We start from the raw sequence: 13,069 nt of genomic DNA on the forward strand, positions 1-13,069 counted from the left end.
TCTTGTGTCTGCAGCGAACATTCATCACCTGTTGTGACTTTAGTCCAGAAATAAGGCTACCTCCCAGAGGACCTTGAGGGCTGCTGAGTTGCAAACAGATCGTGCAGATAATTGTTGGCTCATTTACGACAAGTTCACGAAGCCACTACTACGACTTATACACGAAAAGTACCTGCACGCTTTGGCGCAGGCTGCACCACGAAAGGAAAACTTGAGAAGTACAGCGGTTTCTGGAGGCCAGATAGCATTTAGACACCGAGCAGCGAATGGGTCGACGGCCTCACCTTCCGATATTTCTTCTCATTGCGATGCCCGCGCTACCTTACTATCACAGAGAACGGTAATGACGTAGAATGTGAGGAAGCAGACAACACGGTAGACATGTCCTCACCCCACGAAAACGAGGGTCATGCCAAGGAAACTTTGTATGTTCACATTGGACCGTCTTCGAAAGGTATACCGAACAAGACCACATAACGTTAATACCGGCTGGACTCAGAGTGAGCGGGGAAAGACACCCCATGAGATCCCTTCGCGTGGACCGGCGCAATTCCTTTTCGTCATTCTTGTAGCGTACAAGGGACTCGTTTGTCCATACACCAACCGCTCAGAATGTTATCGCGCCGATCTTCAGACCGGCGCGTCCAGAGGCAGCCGGCTACCGTTCCGCACGAAAGCCCCCAGGCACCTAATTCCTGATAAGCTGAAGTAGCGGAACAGTGAGGTTACTTATATATATATATATATATATATATATATATATATATATATATAACAGACAGACACAGAGAGAGAGTGCTACGCCGAAGCGACATGGTGTCTCTTTCTCCTCCGTGCCGTTTTGTTCGCCTAGCTCCCCTCCGTCACGCCATACTAAGTGTCGTTAGGGGTCTATAGGAGCGCAGGAATGAAGACAAAAGTGATACGTGGTCTCTCTATCTTTCTTTCTTTTTCATTAATACCATTCCAGGGCTTCCCTTTTTCTCGCACGAACGCGGCGTCAAGGTCGACGTCCAAAGGATGGTTTGCGCAGCAGGCGGGTGTCATCGGCTGATTCTGTCTCACGGTGGAAGCGGCGACGCGATGCCTCAGACGCGAACGGAACGTGATACTCGCCGTTTCCATGAACGGCCTACACCCCCCCCCCCCCCCCGTCCTCCTCCCACAACTTTTGCCCTCGTATACCCTCTTAGCTCCTGCCGCGACTTTGCTTTTTCGTACTTCGCTTTCGTTCTAGCGATCGCGTTCCTCTTTCGATACGCTGTCACGGCGTTAGGCTGCGAAGACTTAATGATGCAGTCAGTGACCTTTGCGACGGGTTTCCGACGCATCGCGTCGCCTGAATGGCCGCACTCGGGGCAACGCGGCCGTGCAGCGACGAGGAGGTCGGCGCGATCGCTGAAAGCCCGACGAAAATTAGCGTCACGTGACAACCGTGGCTAACTCCCGGCCGAAATTTCGCGTGGTAACATTTTTGCAGGTATGTGTTCGATAACGCCACATGGACCGTGTCATTTGAAAGAAATATCTGTGTGCGACTTACTTGAGCCCCCTCGGTTGCGGTCCGCTCGTTCATAGACCTTCGCGCACCGTTTTATGTACACAACATTGCAGATATATATATATATATATATATATATATATATATATATATATATATATATATATATATATATATATATATATATATATGTGTGTGTGTGTGTGTGTGTGTGTGTGTGTGTGTGTGTGTGTGTGTGTGTGTGTGTGTGTGTGTGTGGTTTACTAAACAATACCATAATTTAAGGAGGTGTGGTCCAGTGCGTCACTTGCCTCCGCCGTCTGCATGACGTGGTTAATTTGGGACCTTTAGACTTGCCAGGACGGAGTGGATGAGCTGTGCCTCCCTCTGCTCCTTTGTATAAGAGCAATAGGCGGATAGTTTGTTCAGCTGGCACGTGCTACTTTAAAAGCTAACGCTGATGGGAAAGAAGAATGGTAAAGAACAAAACATGATTCCAAAGTGCATTCGGCGATCTTAATATATTTAACACGTCGTGAATAGTCGTCGTTATAAACTGTAAATATGCACTGAAAGGCACTGAACCAAAAAACAATGCAACGGGGATCGGGGCGCACGCAATCGTGTGATGTTATTATATCTGATTTATTCGGGTAAAGTTAAAGCTGTCGGCAACTATTGAGTCGTCTCTGAAAGGTATCCCAGTGTGGACTACCCTGCCTGTGGACTGACGGCAACATTCGGTCATGTGTATTGGGAGTGTGAAACCATCGGCTCCTCCTTCAGCGAGGGTTGGTGCGTTGCGCTGTTGGGCAGCCCCGAACTCGACGGTCAAACCCTAGCCGTCCAGAGTTCTCGCGACCGGGCCGTCAAGCTCGGCTTGGCGGTCCCTACATGTGACTAGCGGGGTGGCGCGGGGTCTCCTCTGCGTCTTCTCTTTACCGATTAAAGTTATTTCCCTCACTCACTCGCTATTGACTCGTCGGCTCCTGGATAAACAGTAAATTATTCCGAATAAAGAATTCAGAGGTGAGGCGACGTGCGAACGTTCTCACGGTAAAACACTCTTCGAACGTGAGCTTCAACAGCCAACATAAAAAAAAGGCACACACACAGCAATAAACCGGCACGTTCTACAGGATCTGCGACAATGCACAAGCTACTAAGATTGTGTAATACAATATAACACAACACGAAAGCCTGCTGAGTGTGAAAACATAGGTACGATATCACATCTATTAAAAGAAGATTATTGAGCCTTTAGTAGCGAGTGTGTGTAATTCTATTATGTCCATTAGACAACTTTGCACTGAAGATACGGCTTAACGTGTTATGTTAGTCTGAGTGCTGTGTAGTCTAGATGTTACCTTACATTTTATGCCGAATAAGTTTCTATGTTTTATCGTAACTACGGTAGTTAGGTGGGTGAGTAAACTCAATGATTCCACGTTTATTCCGCAAGGACTTATTCCCCAAACCCCTTCCCCAGCGTGGAGTCGCAGGCTGCAGGCACTTCACTCATTCCGACTTCTCCACCTTTCTACCATTAAATATTATCTCTCGCTCTCTCTTATCGTGTGAAAACGAACGGTGGTAGCAACAAGAAAGTTCACAATTTTTCAAACATTCTAGGCATGTCACGCTCACTCTTCTATTATTTTTCTTTTTTTTCGAGAGGTTGTATCGACCATGTTTTCCCGTGTGAGCTGATAACGTGCGACTTTGAAATCCGCTAGAAGCTCGCATTGACGTAAAATATGTAATCGGCCACCTATTTTCATAACTTGCGTGTCCGCATTTAGTCGGTGTCAAAAGCAGAAGTAGTTATATAATTCACGTTCTCGCTTTCTGCAGAATGAGTGCGATTTTAGGAGAAAATTAAGATTTCGTATTGTATACGGTCAATAAGGGCAACGTAGCTGGAAAAGCGCGGTTGCACTTTCTTCAGGAGTGCAATAAATCCTCCTTCCCGCCCGCATGGACGGTTCGCGGGATCGCGAAAAAGAAAAAGAAAAGTAGTTTACGGAAACTTAGATTTCAAAAAAGCTAGCTGGGATGGGGCACTTGCTTTTCAGAAGAGTTCATCGTTGCATTGGTTTATTTCACAATTGTTTTTTTTTTCTTTTTGTCATTTATATTATTATTTTTTCCTACGCGAAGCCCCAGAACCACTTCGAGGATGGCTAACTTGTTACTTCCCGCATAGGAAAGAAAGAAAATCAAAGTGCAATTACTCTTTCCGGCTATACGTTCTGCTCGTGTTTTTGTTTCTTCACCTTTCTTTCAGCACTGGCATTTTTATTCCCTGCTGCCTGTCCTCTCCTACGAAGCGCATCGCAACGCTAACGGCGAGGCGGTCTGCAACGCGTCCCCTGACGACCATCGTACTAGCCAGGGCCAGGCCGGGGAGAGATGTTTTGCGGTCGTAATGACGCAGCCACGCGAATTATTAGCCTGGGCTGCTGCGCGGGGAAACAAAGGAGCTATTTCGGTATAAAACGCGGGCGAAAAAAAAAAGTTGGTGGTGGTTTCGTCGGGTACGAGGAATGACGCTGCTTATTGCGGTCGGACCCGGGCTCGGACGATACGCAGGATGAAACGAGCGCGACGCACATTTCGAGGATTTTACGCCTTCGTAGGTCGACGCTGTATATCGGCTGATTTTATTTTCGTGTGTGTGCGCTTTTTTTTTCTGCTAGCTGGGCGAAGGCGAGAAATCCGCGTGGAGATGCGCCTGTAGTTGAATCGCGAGTTTTGAGAAAACCCGCGTTTGTGAGGTGCAGGTATTAACGCATGCACGATGGAGGCGAGTCAAGTCCATCGCGTACCTAAAGTTCTGGCGCCCGCCCGCCCACCGCGTTCTGCTTTCTTTATAAGGCTTTATGAATCCGCTCGTTGTTCCTACCGTATACGTACAACCTATATTCATTGACAGAATATGTACACGGAGAGAATGAAAAGCAAAAGTGGAGGGAAAAGAAGGATGACAGAATATCTGCAGTGGCATATTTTTATTTCGCCAGCCTAGAAGGGAAGGGGCGCAGTTATCTTTGCCAATGCCTCCGCCCTGTTGTCAGGCTAAACGCCGCACGCAACAGCCGCGTCACATCAGGAAGGAGCTTTGCGCCGATCCGCACTCTCTTGCATGCGTAATCACGCGAACGACAATTCAAATTTGGAGTCGGATATCTCGGAGCACCGACACGCTAGAATTCTTCCAACTGATAATGAGTAGAAACACGACTGCCTGTAACTTTCGAACACAAACATACCCACTTACTGCAGTCAATAAACAGTTAAGTTAATTGGGCTGCGGACAGTGATAATTATCATCTCACTTTGCGCTCCCCTGCCCGCACAACATATTTGCACGGGGGTCTTCGCGTGCCTCCCAGTGCTTAACTTTAAGAAAGCCATAAAGCTTAGTTTTGAAAACCCTGTATTATATATATATATATATATATATATATATATATATTGTCACCTGAGGGCCAAGAACAAGGAACATAAGTTTGAATTGAACTCCGGGGTTTTAGCGGACAAATCGACGATTTGATTATGAGGCACGCTGCAGGGGGGCACTCCGGCGGATTAAGTTTGACGGCCAGGGTATCATTAACGTCCCGCAATGCGCGACACATGTGTAAAGTCTGAGGACCTCGTTGTCCGCTAGACCAGCCTTCAAGTACGGTGCAGGAGAATATGCCAGAAGAGCCGAGAGCAGCGCGTCTTACGCTGCCATTTATTCCCGCAAAGAAGGCGAAGAACTGCCGTGCCACGCGCGCTAGATCGGCGCACTTCATTGTTCTTATTTTTGCGGAGACATTTCTATGCTATTACCGACAACATGGTCGTTCTCGCATTTCAACCCCATCAAAATGGGGCCGCCGAAGCCGGGATTTTTCCGCGACCTCCATGCTTAGCAGCAGAACACCACAGTCGCTAAGCCACTGCAGCGGTTGAAGCGAATTTGAGTTTTTAGTCAAAACAATCTGTCTTAATAAAAAAAATCTACGGCGTTTCTTCTATATATATATATATATATATATATATATATATATATATATATAAATGTGTGTGTGTGTGTGTGTGGAACAACATTTTTGCAAAACAGCTGTGACGCATTGCTACATTGTAGTCGCTGAGCTGGAACACTCGAAGCAGCAGACATTACGGGACGGAACATTGAAATACCTAATGAAATAATTAACAACAATTCACGAATTAACGTTTATATAATTTACTTTACGCCACATATTCCCATTTATGAAATGCATGCGCTGAGCTTGCATTGCATATACACTCGGAGCGAATTCTGGGGATCGCAGAGGGTACCCGCCGTGAAACTTGCCGTAAAATTTCATTATTGTTTCACTTAATTTCATTAAGAAACCACCATTTTACAAAGTGAAGAACAAAACTATCTGGTACTCCTGGCGCGCTGTGGCTGCAGCAAGTATTCCGTTTTGCCGCTTCTGCTCCGTGCAGGCGCACTCATGACGCGGCGTTGCAGCCAATGGGAATTTAATTGCCGTTTCCCTGCTACAGACGCCGGCTTTCTCGCTCAGTGGGCCATTTGATGCTTTCGCATCAAATGTATTGCGCCTACGGCTCCCAATATATTCAGTGATAGGCTTTGTGTCTATAGCATTCTTTCTCACGAATTACCACCGGTCGTCACCGCTGTAGAATGAGAAAAAAAAATCGCGAGAAATGAACACAGCAGAATAAAAGCCAGAGCTACGATTTTTTTTTTCTTTCACAGCTATACTGGATGTGGCTCTCTAAATTTGCGATCCTGCTGCCGTGAAATTCGTTCAAATTTGGAGAAAATATTTTTGCTATGTTCACAAATGAAATCCGCGATAATCATCGGAATTCTGCCACGTTGGCAAATTATTGCTATTTAGAAAAATGAAGGACTTATTAAGTTTTCCTTCATAGTTTCCAAATTAAGTGCGTTAGCTTGAATTAGCGTAATCTGGAAAAAGAAGCTGCATGGTTAGTTTGGTGTTGGAAGTACAAGCAAGAGATGTGACTGAGTAAACGGTACCGCCACTGCGACATATGAGGTTTGCACATGTTCGTTGTTTCAGGTTGACGGTTGAGCTTTCAAGGCTCTTTAAATGATTTATGATTTATATTAAGCGTCACGCGAAAATGCGCTTTGAAAGAGCAAGGATTCCTTCTTCTGTAAGGTCGAAGGAGATGTTTCGTTGAAATTTTAAATATAAATTCTAGGGTGTACGGGCACAGACGACGATATGATTACGAGGCACGCTGTAGTAGTGGACGTAGGATTAAATTTGAACACATGGGCTTCTTTAAAGTGTACGCAGTACAAGACACGATCGAGAATCGTTGAAACTTTCCGCAATAATACAACATTTCTTTACAACAAATGTGGCTGCTTCCGGCCTAAGTGAAAGCAATAACTGAAATTTGACCGCGACATTCCGCCGCATTTTGTTTTCCATTCCACACTTTACATTTTTGCCCCATAAGGGCAATTCATACTAAACCTTCATCGTGTTGTACTCCTCTCTTTTCTTACGTACGCTTTCACTCGGCGATATTAACAGATAAAAAAAAAGCGATGTCATTATGTCATTTTGTTTTTTGTGTTTCTTTTTGAGATCGCCCACAGGCTGTAGGCGGAACTCACAAATAACCAGCTGTGTGAAAACGGCGTAATAAATGTCTGAGGCAGAACCAAAAATGAGCAAGAATGTGCGCCGCGTTTTAGTTGTATAGCCACTTTATTCAAGAAACATCAATCTCATATTCATCATGCCTGAAAGAAAGGGAGAATTCCTCGCGTTATTGTATGCTCCTGAAACTTTTTTGTGGCTTAAACTTGAGTCGGGGCTTTTACGTGCCAAAAAGCACGACATGATATGGGGTACTCTGTAGAGGGAGCCTCCGGTTTAATTTTGACCGGATAATTTTGACGACCGGAATTCCGGCGATAGAGACGGCTATCCCGAAGTTCGAAGTGAAAAGCTTGACGACGCAAATCTCGAGAATGCGAAAAGAAAAGGTCGACGGATTTGAAAGGAAGCGGATAAGAGCGCTAATCCAGGCATCTTTGCGTTGCTCCGGAACCATGTCGCCGCCCGCTGGGAAAAAAAGTACTTCGCTCAACGGCAGACAGGCAGGTAGTGCTTTCGGTTGACGCGGGCGAACGGGAAAGCACATCGACATCGGTCTGGCGGCGGCCAGACTTGTGGACAACACCCACGTCGGAAACTTGCTAGCGCATAGCGCAGCGAGCTAATCGGCCTGAGGGATCCTTCAACGCGGACAGTCAACAAAGCGCACGGCGGTCTGTAATTACGTCGAAGGGGAGGTCATAGAGGTAGGGTCAAAATTTACCAAGTGCCCAGATTGTGACCAGATATTCTTTCTCCGTAACGGAATAAGTCGTATGTTTTTTGGTGAGGGTGTGGCTTGCGTGTGCAACGACGTATACTCGTCGAATCCAGATTTGCGCTGCGAGAGCTCATGCAGCGCTGAGTCCAACAACCCTGGCGTCGGTGTGCACTTCGGTAGGAGCTGCTGACGCAGAATCGGCGGTGAGGTTAGTAGACGACGCAACTCCTGGAAGGCATCGTCACAAGAGGGCGACCAGGCGTAATGGTGGAAGTCCCTCCGTAGAAGCTGGTTCAAGGGAGGGGCGATGGACGCAAAATTCCCAATGAAGCGGCGCAAGTAGGAACAGAGGCCAAGGAAGCTGCGAAGTTCTTTTTCGTGGGTAAGGAAGTTCCTGCTTTTAGAACTTCGGCGATTAGTTTTCCTGTTCCGGTGTAAAGCTACGACGACATACGGCGAAAGCGAGCGGTGTCGAGGCAATGGCGAACGGCGGTCAGAAAGGAGGCGGTGGTCAGAGTATGACGACATCGGGCCAGGGTTCGGAGATGCAAAGGTCGGCGGGCACGGCGAAACATATGAAGCTGGGTTCCAGCTACGGCGGTAGGATGGTGCGCGGTGTCGGTAAATAAATAAATAAATAAATAAATAAATAAATAGAAACTGTATTTACTGCGCATCTTGAATACATAACGAAAGTGCGGTAATGCCGCGTATGTGAACCGGCTTACTTCAAATATTAGCCTCAATAACTGCTTCAAATATGGCATTTCTTGTACTTATTTGTATTGCACCGCGGTTTAATTAACAAGCAACAACGACGCGCAGGTAGGTCTCTTGGTCCAGCGTCCGGCACCGAGCCCGAGAGCTGAAGTGTCTGAAGCACACGCCTGTCTTCTTCGCTGCGATGTATTCCTGTCCTGTTTGTCGTTTTATCGCCATTCATTCCCTTTAACCCTTTCCTTAGCACAGGTTAGCTTGTAGATACTTACACTGGCTAACCTAGCTGCACGTTATCTGCACGTCGCGTGCGGCTCATGGTTCACTCTTAGACTGCAACCGTCATCCGCACTCCCTCTCTCTTCTTCAACTTCTCGCTTTCCCCTAGGCAGGGTAGCAGACCAGCCACAAAGCTCCTCCAGCCGAGCTCTTTCCACTTCCGCTGTTGTCTCAGCTTCGCTCTAGAGCTCCCTTCCTCGTTCCTCCTTCTCGTTGAGTTCCTTTTAGAGCAAGTCGTAGCATGCGCCAACGCGTGCTATACAGAGCACCCGCGGTCAACACTAAACTATGGCCGTTTTCCTCGCTCGGGCAATTTATGTGCGTCATTATTTCCCCCCGCTCTTTGCAGTTACGACAGACATAAGCTGCATGACGGCTCCGGAACTAAGCAATTTCTCGGTGAGAGCAGGGAGAAATAAGCAAACGGCAAGTCAGCAACACTTTGCGCTGTTCTGTTGCACGCAAAAAGTTACGCACATCAAACAAGAAGGGCGTGCGGCTACACAAACAGTTTGCGATGCTGACGTCGGAAACAAGGGACAGTGAGACTGGAGGACGGGGCGGCAGCCACCGCCAAACTCTGCAGCATAATTGCCGCCGCTGCTGCTGCGACACTGGCCGTACGGGGCAAACGGATTAAAGCTACGAGTGCTATACAACCCCGGCGCCGTCCCCCCGCCAGCGTCCGCCAAGTACAACCGATGGTCCTTTTCAGGCCCTCTGACACGAAACACGGAAAAGGCGTCTTGTGATGTTAAATCCGATTGCACGCTAATTTTCGCCGTACAGCCACGTGGTATCTGGGAGCACTTCATGGTTGAAGCGATGAAATGAGTCACCACTTAAAGATGTTCCGAAATTACTCATGGCTAACTCTTACGTCAACATTTTACTCTAGAGAGCGTCCCAATGTAAGCAAAGTAAGAAAGTTAAGAAGGCCCCAAGACATCTGTGCGAACTCCGAATAGGCGCGCATCAGGAGTACTGTCAGTTGGGTGCGAACGCCTAAAGGACCGCGAGAATTGCTAAGTGCAAACCTCAGCTGATGCTACTCAGTTACGGCAAAATTTACGCTCAGTACCTCTATGCTGTCAAGCCTGACGATCGTTAGGTCTCCGGTCACGTTGTCAGTGTGACATCAAGAAATTTATGGTCCGTCGAATCCTTCCTTCCGCCAGCGAGTCCTCCCCTGTCGTGGTATTTTGTTAATCAATCGCACGTTGAATAGTTTTACCAGGCACAGTTTCAAGAATTTACAAACCCCCCATACTGTCTCTGAGGTTCACTATACAGGCAACATTTATGTACCTGCTAGTATGGGCTTCTTTTTTTTAAAATGTAGTGTTTGCATAAAAGCCCGGACAAAATAGGGGCGCGGAAAAGCGAAGCTCTCAACAGCTGACGTTCTTAAAAGCGGTGCAATGCGAAACTTAGCTTGAAAGCTATAAAATTAGAAGCATAACGCTTTAAGCGATAAAACGAGATTGCGGCGTAAGATGTGGCGTTGAATTGACAAACGTAATTCCTACTAGCTGTAAGATATGCTGACACCTGATGCTATAATTGGCGTAAAATCGTGCGCATAATGCCGAGCTTTTGCTGACGTAGTTATTTAGCATGAAATAAAATATCCCGTATATTGTTTTTGATTTTTGTTTTCAGCCACAAAAGTGAAACCGCTTTAGATATAGTGACATGGTAGCACCTCTATACAAATACATTACATGGAAATGACGCGACATGTACTTATGCCTCCAGAAACTGTGACACAACCCGCACGCGGGGACCACACATCCGGCCATCACTGGTGATGGCTATGATACTCAACTATGGCATGCCTCGTTTTTTGTGCTCGGCTGAACCTGTATTATCGTTCAATCGACTCGCTTTAAGTTTACATATCCAACTCCATATATATATATATATATATATATATATATATATATATATATATATATATATATATATATATATATATATATATATATATATACATGCAGGAAATAGACGACGAACTTTTTGGAAGTTTCCTTTACTTAACATTTTCGGCTGGTGGACCAGCCTTCGTCAGAGTACTCTGACGAAGGTACGCTGAAGAAGGCTTGTCCACAAGCCGAAAACGTTAAGCAAAGAAATCTTCCAAAAAGTTCGTCGTCTCTTTCCTGCGTATGTTACATCGGGTCCGGCGTACTGAACTTTGAAGAAAGACCCCTATATATATATATATATATATATATATATATATATGTGTGTATATATTATCTTGAAGACGTTAACACCTTAAGCGGTGCAAGCTATTCCTTTTTACGTGAAGTGGATACATGTTAAGAGTGAAAAGGAAGCACAGGAGATAATCAATGAATAATAGACGGACGACTTTAACGGCGTGTCTATGAAACATATTGCGTCGTCTCGCGCTCCAAGCAAAATATGCGCACACATTGTGTCGCGTTTTCCGTTTCCACCTCGACTGTCGCGTGCTTCGGGGCATTAAGATTTTCGCTCGCTCGGTCACGCAACCATGCTGCGCGAGATAATCATAGCTGCTCGGGACGGGAACAAACGTAGACCCGTAAATTTTAAACATTGATAGAACACTGTGACCGATAGGTGGGAAGAGCCAGAAATAATTCGAACGGGCGTATACCAGACATCCCAGCAAAATTTGCTTCTCGAAGCCTTTGTTGTGAATTGTAAGCTTGAAAGAAAAAAAAAGACAGGGAAGTACAGAATGGTATAAAAAGAAAGCTTCGTATTGGCAACAGAAGAACACTATGTGGATATGAAGTTGGGAGAATATCTCGTGGATAACACCTCTCGAGCTATGTAGTGCACTCTCTGATCAATTAAAACGGATTCTCTTTTTACCCATTGCTGTTCTTCGGCCATTTAGGATAACCGTGGCTGCTTGACGCTTTTGTACCTGGATTTTGTGGTTTCTCTAAGCGGAGTAGTCGTAGCAATACACCATCCAGTTGAAACATTCGATTTATTTGCGTATAGCTTTTAGGTGCTTCTCTCGTAGTTATCTCTTTTCGCAGCAGCCTCATGACGTCATCAGCGATAGCTACAACATATTGCGAGAAAAAAGGCCATGACTTTCTGCTTTTCGTGTTGATTGCTCAATGCTTTTCGAGAAAAAGAAAAGAAACAAAGCAGTCGGCCTAAAACTCGAAAAATTATTATTGTTGATTTCGCGCCTTCTAGGCATATATCTGCATGCAAAGATAATTAAGGGCAATATTTAATTGTCGGGCCAATATGTAACGTAAAAAAGAGGTTGATCAGACTTACGATGATCAGCAGCCGGCAGAAGTTCTTCGTGTGCTGTTGAGGCCGTCGCAACTATCCGCTGTGCACAAGTACAAAATGAGCCGGTGACAACGAAGCGTCACGCGCACACACGCTTTGTTCTTGCAGCAGGCGGGTCAGGAACAAAGTTTGGTCGTCTGGTCTTCCATATCACAAACGAAAAGAACAGACAAAAAAAAATAAAAGAGAGGAGGTGGAGTTGAGAGAAGGAGCCGAACAACTCCTATGAAGCCGGTGCGAGAAATTAACGCTACATCGCTTTGTGCGAAGCGAAACAAGACTTTCGTTCGTGCCTGGGAACACACGTCGGATGGTGCTTCAAAATAGAAACCTCAGGAATGGCTAAAAAAGAAAAAAAAGTCCCGTGGGCAAAACGGCCAGCTGCCGCGATGAACTGAGACAAGGCAGCTGCAGGGCAGTGGAGAAAGTTTAAAGAGGACCTCCCGCGCTGACAAGAAGTTCCTTCTTGCTCGCTTTCAACGAATTCTTCAGGGAGCAGTGGGAGAGGAGGAGGACGACGACTGGAGTTTATTTAGCGTGCGCCACTGCCGCGTCGTTTCGACCGGAACGCGTGCGGGGAAGACACGACGCGAACACATGCACACGCGCAGCCGCGCCGGTTGCCTAGAAGAGCTGAGACTCCGCCGCGCTGTTCGCCGGTCGCGCGGCCGATACCGACTAACCGCCCGCTCCGCGCGGGCGCTGACGGCGATCGGCGGTAAGCGGCGTCTCTCCCCCCTGCTCTGTCTCTCTCTCTCTCCTTACTCTCTTTCCACGTTGCCTTTTCGGCTTTGCTTTCGCAGCAGTCGCTGAGAGGCGGCCGGCGGCGTTTGCACCGGTATGGGACGTGCGCGGCTATAGCACTTGGACTGCGCCAGCTAGGCGCCA

At 46.7% G+C, this 13,069-nt stretch overlaps 1 protein-coding gene across 4 annotated transcripts in view; it reads right to left on the bottom strand.

Moving 5' to 3' along the window:
• LOC142572830 (calcitonin gene-related peptide type 1 receptor-like) overlaps positions 1–12,855 on the bottom strand; it is a 139,933-nt gene extending 127,078 nt beyond the window's left edge. For all 4 annotated transcript variants that reach the window (XM_075682214.1, XM_075682213.1, XM_075682212.1 and 1 more), the window contains exon 1: positions 12,164–12,855. The gene's annotated coding sequence lies outside the window, so the exon portion shown is untranslated. The remainder of the gene's footprint in view (positions 1–12,163) is intronic.
• Positions 12,856–13,069: the final 214 nt, after the last annotated feature.

Source organism: Dermacentor variabilis, chromosome 2, assembly GCF_050947875.1.
Source record: "Dermacentor variabilis isolate Ectoservices chromosome 2, ASM5094787v1, whole genome shotgun sequence".
Taxonomy (NCBI): domain Eukaryota; kingdom Metazoa; phylum Arthropoda; class Arachnida; order Ixodida; family Ixodidae; genus Dermacentor; species Dermacentor variabilis.